This window comes from Thunnus thynnus, chromosome 12 (assembly GCF_963924715.1).
Source record: "Thunnus thynnus chromosome 12, fThuThy2.1, whole genome shotgun sequence".
In the NCBI taxonomy this organism is placed as follows: domain Eukaryota; kingdom Metazoa; phylum Chordata; class Actinopteri; order Scombriformes; family Scombridae; genus Thunnus; species Thunnus thynnus.
In genome coordinates, this window is record NC_089528.1 from 2,773,862 (window position 1) to 2,787,031 (window position 13,170).

Genomic DNA, 13,170 nt, shown 5'->3' on the forward strand with positions numbered 1-13,170 from the left:
GACTAAACAGAGGTTTGAACTAAACTTTCTCTCTCTTCCTAATTATAAACATATTTTGTTGTATATGTGATATGACTGACAGTAACAAATGGATGTATAATTAAAAATTTAATTTAACTCAACTGTCAATGAATACAGGCATGTACTGTATAACCATTCACAAGTGAATTTTACACTTCCGTCTGCCCAACAATAGACCCGGTGCTTGAAGATGGCGGAGCAGGGAAAATAGTAAGTGATACAATAAAGTAATATAAGTAAGCAAGTCTGTGAGTGCAAGTCTGAACATTTGAATCCAGCCTTTATGCCAATCATGTAAACAAGGGGAAAAATATGGAGTTGACAGGACCATGGCTGAGGTTTGAACTTCAGACCTTCTTGGTGCAACATAAATGTGCTACCACTAGGCTCCTAATGAGTGGTTTAATTCATAAAAAAAAGAAAAGAAAAAAAAAGGATTGAAATCAAAATATTCTATTCAGTGACTTCCTTGGTTATGTCAACACTGAGTTGAGCATGATTTCTCTGATACTTGCTTTAATGGATGGTACTAGACTGACTTTGTCTCAAACCTTGATTACCCTGAAGTTTCTGATTTGTGTTTTAGTTTTCAATGACAGGATTAAAATGAGGACTGACTAGCAGTATTTCTATGACCACACTCATTAGATGATTCAGATATGTGCATATACAAGTTGCAAAATATGAACATAATATCCACACATCACATAAATAATTCCTGCTAATATTTATATATTCCAGCTCTGGTACTGTGCATGCTTACTCATTGACATGGCTTACTGGGACACTTGCAATGGGGCCAGTGTTGATGTAATTATTTACACTTGTGCTTTCCCTGCTTTGTCAACCCAAAGTGTCTGTGAAAAGGGTCTATTAGCTGAATATTAAAAGATATAGAGAAGTTAATAGGCAAAAAATTACTTATATGTGCACACTTCATATTTACTTATGCTGTCAGGAACAACAGTATAACGATGGCTGAAGAGCAAAACCTCCTATCTAAAAAATGCACTTTTTTGAGAAAACTAAAAAAAACTTGTTTTCTTGCAGAATGCTATTTGTTAAGGACACCCAATACCTAAAACACTGTTTTGGGACTATATTATTATATTATGTGTTAACAATACCGACTAGATATCAGTGCCTCGCAAAGTGCAGATAGGAACTTTTGCACTTGGTGCAAGTTGGAAGAGGTTCTACAAAACGATGCTCTAAATTAAGTTAATAATTAAAATTAAAGGTCCAGTGCGTAATATGTGTATTTAGCGGCCTCTAACAGTGAGGTTTTACATTGAAGCTCACTGCTCACCCCTCCCATCTCTAAGATTTTGGAGAGGTTCCAGAAGCTACGGTGGCCTTCAAGGACAAGAAGCTATTTGCTGAAGATGTCATCGTCCACGACAACTTTGAGCATTTCTAACAAGTCAAGTGATAAGGTGAAGATGTATTTAATTATTTAGTCTATAATACTATAGGTTATAGCTCACAAGTAAGATAGCAATTATGAGTGTTTTATTGTTTTGGTAATACAAGCTAACATTAGCAACGTCATGCTAAACAAAACTTACGTTATTTTATTCTAACGTTAGGCATTATTGATAGCGAGATAGCGTTGGCAGGATAACGTTACATATTTTATTATCCGTTTGTAGAGTCAAGTACCGGAGGTTAGAGGGAGAGGAAGAGGGCGAGAAAGCGGGCGAGTTAGCGGTGCTGCTGTAGACAGGGCCAGGCAAGGGAGGAGAGCAAACACTCGCACCGCAGAAGCAGGGGAAGAGGCTGGAAACCCTCCGAAGGGACTGAAGCGACTGAGGTTTGTGACATTATTTATACAATTATTTTATCATATTCCTACCTGTTCTGCACGATATTAAAAATGCCAATACAACACAAAGTGGTATTTACATAGTAGCTCTGTGCTTTACATTACTGTAGTCTATATAGTTTGATGTGTTATCAGTGTAATGTGAGTCAGTAGCCCCTTTTACAAAGCCCGTTCAAGATGGGAATACTGTGCCTGTAATCCGCCTCGCTGTTCTGTTTAGCCCGTATTCAGACAAAATCAGGCGGCGCAGCGCACAGCTGCAGAGTTGAAGAGGTGTGTGGGTGTGTTTGCTTTAGAAGCTAACCGCTGTGAAACAATCAGAAAATAACGTTTATCGATCTGGTTCACCGGCTTTCTCACTAACATTATTAGCGCTCCCTCTCTTCATTCACCCTCTAGCTCACTCAACCACAGCTGCTCTCTCTCTATTTCTCTCGTCTTTTTAAAATGAGTCGACAGAAAAGTCTAACTTTACTTTTAACGTTATCAAACGAAGAGAAATGTCTTCCCCTTGGATCCTCTTAACAGCTATAATGTGGGTTCTCTGTATAAAGGAGGCAATTGAAAACATCAGCAACACTACTGAATAATTATATAAATATTATATAGGAACAGTATCGAGCAGCAATATTTTGACCCTTTAAAAAAATCATGTTATTGTTGTAGACATGTTTTGGAACACTGGACAGCCTACAATCCATATTCTGCACTACCATTACCATATTTCCAACATATCATGAAACTTATAACCTATTAAGCCTTATCTGTGTTTTTCCTGTGTTTTATTTTTTCAGAAACTTCTTGAAGAGATATACTTGGAGGAGCACAGACAGCTCACCAGTGAACTGCTTCAGAGGCAGCCAGGGTTCATTTTTGATGCCTTGATGATGCATCAGTGCAGGCATGGTGTCCCACCATTTGCTGGAGTGCCAGGAATACCATGGTGTACTTGTAGTAACTGTACAGACATGCCTACGGACTGGGAGAGGGAATGCTGTGGCCAGTACCCTGCAGATTGTGTAATAATAATACCACACTTGTCCCAGTACTGTCTTGAAAATGCTTTTTATGCATTCACAGGCGGTACTGGGAGGACATTATGGTATTAGGCCAAACCAGGAAGCCTGGGAATGACAACCGGGAGTACCGTTATGCTGCCTATAGACATTTCATCTATTGACAGCATGGCTCTTTAGGCCAGGGAAACCGACTTGTCATCCCCAGTTGCTGTGTTTGGAGGATCAGGGACAAGTTCCCTGGTCTTCCGAAGACATCACCCTGGTTTCACACCTGGCCTCTGAGTTTCCCTCCAGGTCCTCTGGAACGTCCACACAGTATCTCAGGTACTCACACACCTGCCTGTTCATCATCAAGGCATCAAATCATCTCATATTTATTTGTTACATTTCTGATATTTTACTTATTTTATACTTGTTCTATACATCAAATCATTACTCTGTTTCAACACTAAACACAGTGTGATTAAACTTATCTGATCCCCTTCCAGCAGTCAAATTGCTGCACATATAATAGCTGACAAGTGTCAGACCAAAACCACACCAAAGGTATTCAATTTACTGCTCTGGATGAAGATGCTCTCATGGCAGGAACAACACCCATGATTCACTGGCACTGCTATTCCTCATCTGTTCCAGGAGCTGTGTGTCGAGCAGCAACTGCATGGAAAACTGCTTCTGTGGAAGACAGTACCATTACACATAGAGATAATTTACTATTTCATACATTTCATACAGTTGTACATGTGAAAATAGTGCTATTTAACCGAGAGTAGGACTCACAGGGTAAGTTAATATGCTACATAGGCAAACAAATGTGTATCACTTACCTAGACCTCTCCTGACTTGGTCTGCAATACTTCTGATATGGCAAGTGTGAATGTCACAGACATGGTGAATAGTGCCAACCCATAGTGCCTGAGAAAAATAAAACAGCACAAATGAATGAACTTACTATTATAAATCATCTATCTATCTATCTATCTATCTATCTATCTATCTATCTATCTATTTATCTAATGTGCTCACCAGAAACTGTTCAACCTTATTCCATGCAGATTTTCATCTCAACAACAGAGTAGATCAGATTATTTAATTGATTAACACACTTTCAGTCAGAGACAAGTAGCTTTTCAGTGAAATCAACTTTTGTTGTCTTTGGTTGTAATGAAAACCAACATACTCCCAGCCATCAATGGCACATGGTGAAATACCCCTGACCTATTACATAGTCACTTTAGGATGAAGATAAAGGCAATACCATGCATCAATGCTACAGGACCTCTCTCATAGCTGGAGAAACAACAGCAACATCAAGAAAATAAGTGCTTTATGACACAATCACAAACCCTTGTAATACATTATGTTACGTCCTAAGATGCTGGGAGCCTTGGCTGGCCTGGATAAACACACCAAAAGAAATAACAGAAAAATTCTACTTCTGACTGATAAATGTAAAATTAAAACTCTGGTAGCAATTACATGTTTTTCAACATTGTGAAACAGGGAAAACGTTACTTGTGTTGGACTATAAGCTAATTTTGCCCCCCAATGTGTACATGTGCTCCTAAATGACAAATTAGGAGCAAACAATGAAATCATGGAGCACTGTGAAAAATATAAATATAAATTCACAGGATGTATTAACTCGGTGATGAGCAGACTTCTCCTCAGTTTATCTTTCACACTAACTCATTACTCTGACTTACTGTCTTTAGCACATCACCAGTGCTAAATATCTTAGTTATCAGTCAATGTGTTGTCTTACTGCCACAGAAAATGAATAAATCTTTGGGTTATTAGCACGACGACGCCTCCCTGTTGTCTCTTATCAGACCGCCAGCTCCATGAGAGGCACAAACTGAGGCTAAAGTGTGCTAATATTTAACGTTACGTGGCAGCGTTTCTTTTCAGGGAAACTAATATACTGCTAATAAACATTGTACATCATCTAGGTTTTGAACCATTACCAGCGGGGCAAAATAAATATACATTACACTCTTGCCTTTCCAGCAGTAAACAGGAAACTTCAGCGTCAGTCTGCAAACATTTCTCTCATCAGGGATTTCCATCTGAGTTTATCCTCGTTTTATGCCGTTGCTTGTCCCGATTTCGTTTAGCTTCTTTGTGTTTTCATTCCTTTGACGACAACAATTCACGCTCCTGTGATTTTCTAAATAAGTATGATCAAAAACTTCTCACAATACAATATATTTCGTCTGTTCTTCTTCTATGTTTTTAAACCGGTGCATTTCTGGTAGTCACCCACTGAATCTAGAACTCGTAAGGCCCTCACTGGAACCAGTGTTAGGTTTGTCCGTTCTGTGCTACTGTAGAAACATGGCGATGCAACATGGCGGCCACCGTGGAGGGGGACCCGCTCCCATGTAGATATAAAGGGCTTATTTCTAAGGTAACCAAAACACAATTATTATTTTCAGCTGATTAGACACTAATTAAGATATACTTATAAATAATCTATTCTATTTTTAACCAAGTCTGTTCTTTTAGATGTTACTAAATACTACACACCCTTTAAATTAAAAATAAAATTAAGTTTGTTTTCAGGTAAAAAGATGTAGTAAATGTAATAGTTACTACTCTGAGCTCTAGTATACTAGGATACTAGGGTCAGAATTCCTTAAATTCAGTGTGTTTGCTTCCTTGTCCACTGGAAATGAATGTTCAGTGATTGTGTAACCCACTCATGCTGTACCCTCTCTACACATCCAGGGACTCTGCGTTGTGTTTTTGTTTTGTTGTGTGACTTTGTCACAAGGAAGGGTGGGATTATCTGTCTATAATCAGACTGAATATGAGCAAAACCTTCCTTGTTTTCATCATCCAAAGTGAAATCCGCCAATCAGAAAATTTTGCAGATAGGAGGTTTTGCGCTTTGGCCATCGTAGTATGATGTTTAAGCTCTGTAAAAGCTTTGTAGAGTGGAGGTCAGGGTGGATGGTGGGGTCAACAAACCAACTGAGATGGGGACAGGTCCTCCAGGCATGTCAGAAGATCACTCTTGTGTCCCAGGTTGTAATCTTCCTCCATCAAAGAGCACTGATGGTCATGCTTGATTCTCATGCTGAAAGACGTCTGTTGTGAGAACAGCTCAACATCACATTTCATTGGTGTCAGCTGTTGCTTCTCCTTACTTGTTGTCTTTCTCATTGGGCCAAAAAACAGTTTCAACCAGTTGCGGTGGAGTGGCATCACTGTCACTGTCTCATTCACCTGCCTTGGTCAGGGTTGCACCAGTGTCATCCAAGAATGCAAGAAGGACATCCTGCCCCTGGCTGTGAGCTTGCAGGTCTGGGATCTGAGCCAAGAGTCTTTCCTTTAATCTTGTAGTGTTGACTCTAGCATCAAGCTTAATGCAAAGCTGCTACATCCTCGATCTTTACAGATGAGCCAGATCAGCCAGCTTGAAGACTGGTGCATTGCTTTCATCAAGGTGTGCTTCCCTCGATTTACATGACAACTTCAGCAAAAGTGATTCCTGATAGCACTTTTTCCTCATCAGTTCCCCACATCTCTCGAGTTTTGTGTTTTCTGGCACGTTTGCAGAGGCCCACCAAGCATTTATTGTGATACATGGATTCAAGTGCAACCATATTTCCTGCACTAAGTCGAGCCAGCAGTTCTGTGTCTTCTAAGAGCTCTGCACATGTCCAATCCTGATTGTCTAGCTGAAACTTTGCTTGCCTCATGTAAACCATCAGTGCCAGCTGGCTTGCAGCAGAACTGGTTTCTCAGTGCTAGAAGTACATCCCCTGGTGCGTTTACTTGGGCCTGCAATGGTGTCATTGTCGCCTGTACTGCTAGATTTCTTCAGAGCTCTCTTCTCGGCCCGTTGAACCTTTGTCTTGTTGAAGGCCAGCCAAAATGATTGATGCCACTGAGCTTTGCTGACAACCAGAGTAGGTTCAAGCCCCTCATGTTCATCTAGTTTCTCTGTATATTTCTGGGTAGTTCATTCACTTTGTCAGCATTAGGTCAGTTAGCATCTCATTACGGTCTTGTTGGCAGATGACAGGCAGTTCCAAGTTTATCTTGTTTGCATGCTGTGAATTGGAAGATGTGAAGGGTGTCAGACACCCTGTGTCTTTTAGCAAAAACCTTTATGACATAGTCAATTAGTCACCACCACCACCACCACCATCTTGATTATTATGTGACCTGCAATAATACAAACACCACAGATCTAGTCCAACATTAATAAGAATGTCTTGTATTTTAGAACTAATATATTCTACTAGAACAACTAGTACTACTCATTCTGGTACAACTTGTACTAGTATTAATACTCTAATACTACTACTACTAGTAGTAGTAGTGGTAGTTCTATTATAATTATCAATGAGACATCAACATTCAACATAATTATAGGTATGTTACGTGCTTCTGTATTTTTCTAAATAAGAAAAAAAGATGCTCTAGTATCCACCATCTGACAAGATAATACTACAAGAACTGTTTTTATTGATTCATGGCACCTTATAATAAAATTATAATAATGCAATGACCAATGCTTTGTAAATCTCCATAGAATTGTGACTGAGCATTTTATTTGGTTCTCAGGGTTACTAGGATCAAGATTATGTCTGTTATTGCATGTAGGTCCAATGAGATAGGAAGGTTTGACCAACTGGCAGCCATGTTGAAAAATGGCTGTCATGGCCACCAGGGGGTGAGTTTGTGATGACCCAATATCCAGTTTCATTCCCAATATGTCTATCAACACATCTGCCAAATTTGGTGCTTTTATCACAAAATAACATTCCCCCTGTTCATACCATGACCATTAGAAGATCTCTTCATAATGCACTTACAATGTAAGTGATGAGGGCCAAAATCTGCAGTCCTCCTCCTGCACAAAAAATGTATTTAAGTTTGTCTAAAGCTAATATGAAGCTTCAGCTGTCCAAATAAGTCAAATCAAGTAATTATCTTTCAACATTACAGTCTTTTCAGTGCTGAAATCCCTCTTTTTGTTACTATGCTTCCACCGCAGCTCATCAGGGAAACACTGTCCGAGGAAACACAAAGAGATAATTTGATGCTAAACAGACTGTAAATGTGGCAGATACCCACTTGATATGGTTAACTCAGACTGCTGAAGCCTCATTTAAGCACTAAATGACTGTGTGGACACACTGGATTTTAGCCCCCATAACTTACATTGAAAACACATTTGAAAGGGATCTTTTAATAGCCAGTATGAACAGGAGGAATGATCACAGTGAGGAAAACCTCTTTCACTGTTCATATGGGCACCTGACTGTTGTTTTTAAGACACACTTTAAAAAAAATTGTGAACCTGTCCTTTAATTATAGTGATGGCAGATCAGAAAATTCTGGCATATATAAGTCTCTTGGAAGGCACAAACAGTGGTGGCCTGCTGAAAGAAGTGTCAGATGAAAACACCTGTGTTCAGTCACAAGGACTTGTTGGATAAGGAACAGATCTGGTAAGGATGAAATCTGAAAATGTGATAGACTACTATTGTTCACCATCAGTAATAGTCTATTTTGTGGAATTTTAAGTCTTCCATTTTTCTTCAACCATTCTCTTTGTAAAGAAATTACATCAGTAGGGAACTGGGCATGCAGATTGGCTGATAATGGCAACGAAGTAAAGTGGATGTCAAGAGCCCTTTAGATTGTGTTGCTCACAGTAGGAACATGCTGTGTATTGTTCACTTATAGCGACAGCCACTCACTGTTAAATCAAACATTAAGTTGCCAGCACAAAATGAAGTTGAGGAGCAGCTTTTGCTGGTGAAAAAAACAAAAGCAAGTGTATTAGCTTTTCCAAATATGAATCTGATGCACTCATCAAACAAAATTATCTTTGACTGCAGAGAGATATTATGTACTCACTTGAGTTTAATAGACCTCAAACTTGCTCCAATTCCTCTTCTAACTTTCATCAAGCACATTTTCTATTTGGTGAGGCAACATTCCTTCCCCTGAACTCTTTTGTTCATGGTCACTGTCACTCCTTCCTTTCCTCTCTTTCTTATCTAAAGCTTTTCTCAGTCCCTGTCATCCCTCTCTCTGCTTTAATGTGCACACATGTCAGTTGCATTAGAAATTGAGACCTAGCTTCTTACACAAACTTGACATCCCTTCTCCACATTTCATTTTCATTCTTCGTTTTTGTGCTTCTCCAGTATTATGTTGTCTTCAAGACTTTACTGAAACTCCAAAATGATTCAGACACCACCCCAAAAATGATTTTATCAGGAGAGCCATTTATTAACTGTGACAATGACTCCAAATGTAGGGGAGAGCAAGGAAGGGAATAAAAGAATGGTTTTAAGAAGAAGTGTATTTCTCTTTCATATCACAGAGCACATCAGACTACATGCATAATTTATTGTAAGAATAAACATGATTGGCATAGATATGTTTAGAAGGCCCCAGGTGGACAGATTTAAAATGTATGCTTTCCACAAAAGAATGAATGACAACTCTCCTTTAGGGTGCCAGCACCAGGAAAATATGACAGCTTCCCTCTCAGTGCTCTCCTTTTACTTTCATCCTGATACTATGGTGTCAGGCGCATTAGGGAATGATGGATGGGATCTTCCTCAAACCTGATAGTCACCCTATTCTTTTCCATCCCTCTGTCCTCATATCTCTCTTATTCTAACTCTGTCATTCCAAGTCCAGCATTGTTGTAGATGCTGCCTGACAACAGCAGTGATGTGATACCATACCATATGCCGGGTCAATACTGGCGTTTTATTAAAACTAGGATATGGTACTATCCAAACTCTAAAATTCAGTATTGTACAAGTTAATTATTTTTTATTGCTGAAACATATTTTCTTAAATTTATAATTAATACATCCTTTACTCCAAAAAATGCTGTTTAGCACCAGTCTTATGTGTAAAGGGGACATATTATGTGCGTTCCCAGGTCTATATTTTTAATTGGGGTTTGGATATCATGTTTAACATAGTTATCCAACATCATAACAGGATATAAGTAACAGAAAATTACAAAAAGCATAATATGTTCCCTTTGAAGGGTAAGACTGGCACTATATGAAATGAAAAGTCTCAATACTAATGAAATGTTCGTGTTTCATAAAAATAAAATAAAATGATTTACAAATGTGTACTGTAACGGTTTGACTCATTTTTTTATTCTTAATACTAGGATGCCAGTCAGAACAGAGCCTGACAATAAACTACTTAAAATAAAAAGAATATTCAGACTGTATGTCCCATGACTACAAGGGATGTATGCAATGAAACACAATCACATGTGAGTTCCACAAGATTTACTCCAGTGGACTCATGGAGTTAAGAGTGAACCGCAAGTCTGGAAGATACTCATCCCAGCACTTGAGGTTTTCCCTCACTTAAGAAGCAATCATAGTCTTAAGTGTGTCGTTTCAGTGAAATAATAATAATAATAGTTAATGGGGATTTAATTATTTAATGCATTTTCTGAGCTGTGCACTTTTGGGTGCACAGGGCCAAAAAATTCTGATGAAATTGAAAACAACAAGCATCAGGTATAAAGGCTGTCTCACTGGAATGTCTTATGGAAATCCTGAGCTGGTTAGTTCAGAGCTTTGGATGTATTTAAGCACAAGAATGTATTGACAAGTTGATCAATCAAGGAGACATCTGGTACAATTCAAAGTGCATTATTCACACTCAAAAATAGGGGTACCAGTATGCACCTAAAAGGGTACAAATGCTTGTCGCTGGGGGGGTACCCTTTTGAGAGACAGTTGTGTACCCTTCATTGGCGGTCCATTTTTGTACCTTATCAAATTGTGCCTGTTAAAGTACAATTGTGTACCCTTCATGACATAAAAGTACCTTTAAACTACAGTACAACAATGTATCCATTGAAAGGGTACAGTGCTGCACTCTGAAAGGGTACTACCCCAGCGACAAGCTATTCTGGACTTTAAGGAGACAAAAATGTACTAGAATTGTCCACACAATAATTGCTTCTTGACTGTTTATTGTCATCAATGAGAAGATCATCTTTCAAATAAACATTACAGCATTTATGGTGTGATAAAAAAATAATTAATTGCAAATATAGTTACAAATAAAATGTATCCATGTCAATGTATAAAACAAGTGTAAAGATTGCCTAAATGAGGATTGTGGGCATGTACAAGTTCAATATGCTGAATCAGTTTCCCAAGGCAAGGCAAAGCAAGGCAAGGCAAGTTTATTTGTATAGCACATTTCAACAACAAGGCAATTCAAAGTGCTTTATGTAGAGCATAAAAGGCATCAAGATAGAATATAAAAGCAACACAAGTAAAAAGACATTTGAATACAATTAAAAAGTGTTAAATTTGGAAATCAAAAAAAGCTAAATAACAATAAGACAGATAAAACAGGAGAATAAAAGTTACAGAGAGTAAAGGTCCTCTTTTTTTGAACGTTGATACAGTCCAGGCAAGAACAGTAAAGAAGGTAAACCACTTAATTTACAGTTACCAGCAGGGGTTTTTCCCCATCCTCAATGATGTTTGCGATGTACCACTGGAGAAAGTTCAGTTTCTTTTTAAAATATGCAGAATATATCTTGTTGAAGACATAGTACATGCAGAGCACATGATTCCTTCAACTTTAACGACAATCTGACACTTTCTGGCAAAGGTAATTTTCCAGTCTTGGTCTTTCAGTTGAACAGCTGGATAGGGAGTTAGAGGATTATTCTACATAAGAGAAAAAAAATGTTAGCATACATAACAAGATGGATCTGATAAGCCATGCACAGTGATCCAAAGGAACACTAACTTATGACTAGTGGCTATGCACAACACCAGGTATTTACCTCTCCAAGAATAATGAATTCCTCAATCTTCTCCTTGAAGATGGATGGCAAGAGGAGGAGTCCACCCCTGAAATCAATTCCTAGGTCATACAGATGGTACAATTTTAAGTGCAAATTCATTTCAACAAATTTTGGCTGATACTAATATGCAAATTCCCATAGACAGGCAATCGCATTAGAGTCGTTATGTTACTTCAGATACAGTAAATTAATGAACTGCTACTTCAAATTAAAACTTATGTAAGAAATAACCTGAATGGCATTAAGATAATGTTGCATGGTGTGCATAGGTGTAACAAACAGATAAATGCACTGGACAGGTAATACAGCCATCTAGCAGTGTCTATGGTGTGGAAGGGGTTAAGCAAATATTTCATGTGTGAGAAAATGGTGCCTAATTTGAACTATTTTTTAAACCTGAGAGACTAAGCCCATACAAGCCATTGTTTGTTAACACAAAATCCAGGCTGTGGAAGAATGTGGATGCAATAGTTAAATTAAACTGAAACTTAAATTTAACATGGTAACATCTCAAAAATGAAATAAATATATATGTATCATGCCAATACCAGTTCTACCATAGTTCAATGCAACTGTGCCCATTCTCTTTAGAAGGGACTGCACACAAATGGCACAATTGTGTAGCAAAATTGACTATTTGTATGCGCTCAAATCAGTACCTGTAATATCCTCAGGCAAGGTGTCCTCTCTTGTCTCCATATAGAGTTTTTTCAGTGGCAGTGAAGTTCTCACTGAAGCGGCAGCGTATGTTGACTGCAGAGGGGTGCACAGCATCAACCTCATCACACAATTAAGATTTCAAAAAGAAAAACAGGAGAAAGAAAGACATATTTTATTTGAAGTATTTTAACAACCTTTAACATTAGTTAGGTTAATCAGGTAATCATCAACATTAATCAGGTTTAGGCATCATTTAGGACAGCAGTGTGTGATAGAGGGTATGCCACCTTATCCCAGCTGACATTGCTACAACACTTGGGTGTTTCTGAAGAAAACTGTAGTGGTAGCCAAGACAGTTGCGGTAAAAATCTAAAAAAATAAAAGGGAGTTAATTACAACTGTAATAGAAGTCTATATGAACCCTTTTCAAAGTTTCTGTTAGGTGTTAATATATAGACTGGAGACCAATTTAAAGTGCTTTAATTTGTCCCCTGTCTGTAGCTCAACTTGGCATCAGCTTTACTGTTCTTACCCCCTGAGGATGTTCTTAGGAATAGGGTCATTTTGTTGCAGTCTGGAGCCCTGAGATACAAATGAAACTATATACATTTAAAGTCTGTGTAAAGCAATAATAAATATGTGTTCTGAGTTTTTCCACACCACATAAAAATGTGTTATTAACCAAACCAGCCAAATTTGACTGATTAAAAAAGTTGCCAAGTATATAAATTAGGTTTCAAAATCATGGAAAAACAACCATTACTCTCCGCTCTGAAACGCTTGGGGCAAGTCCGCTGAGGGCG

At 38.3% G+C, this 13,170-nt stretch overlaps 1 long non-coding RNA gene across 1 annotated transcript; it reads right to left on the minus strand.

Moving 5' to 3' along the window:
* Nucleotides 1-11,463: 11,463 nt before the first annotated feature.
* LOC137193382 (uncharacterized) lies at nucleotides 11,464-12,522 on the minus strand. Its single transcript, XR_010930800.1, has 3 exons — nucleotides 12,367-12,522; nucleotides 11,687-11,766; nucleotides 11,464-11,567 (listed from the first exon to the last, which is right to left on the minus strand). It is a non-coding gene; the product is annotated as an uncharacterized lncRNA (long non-coding RNA).
* Between the last annotated feature and the right edge of the window lie 648 nt (nucleotides 12,523-13,170).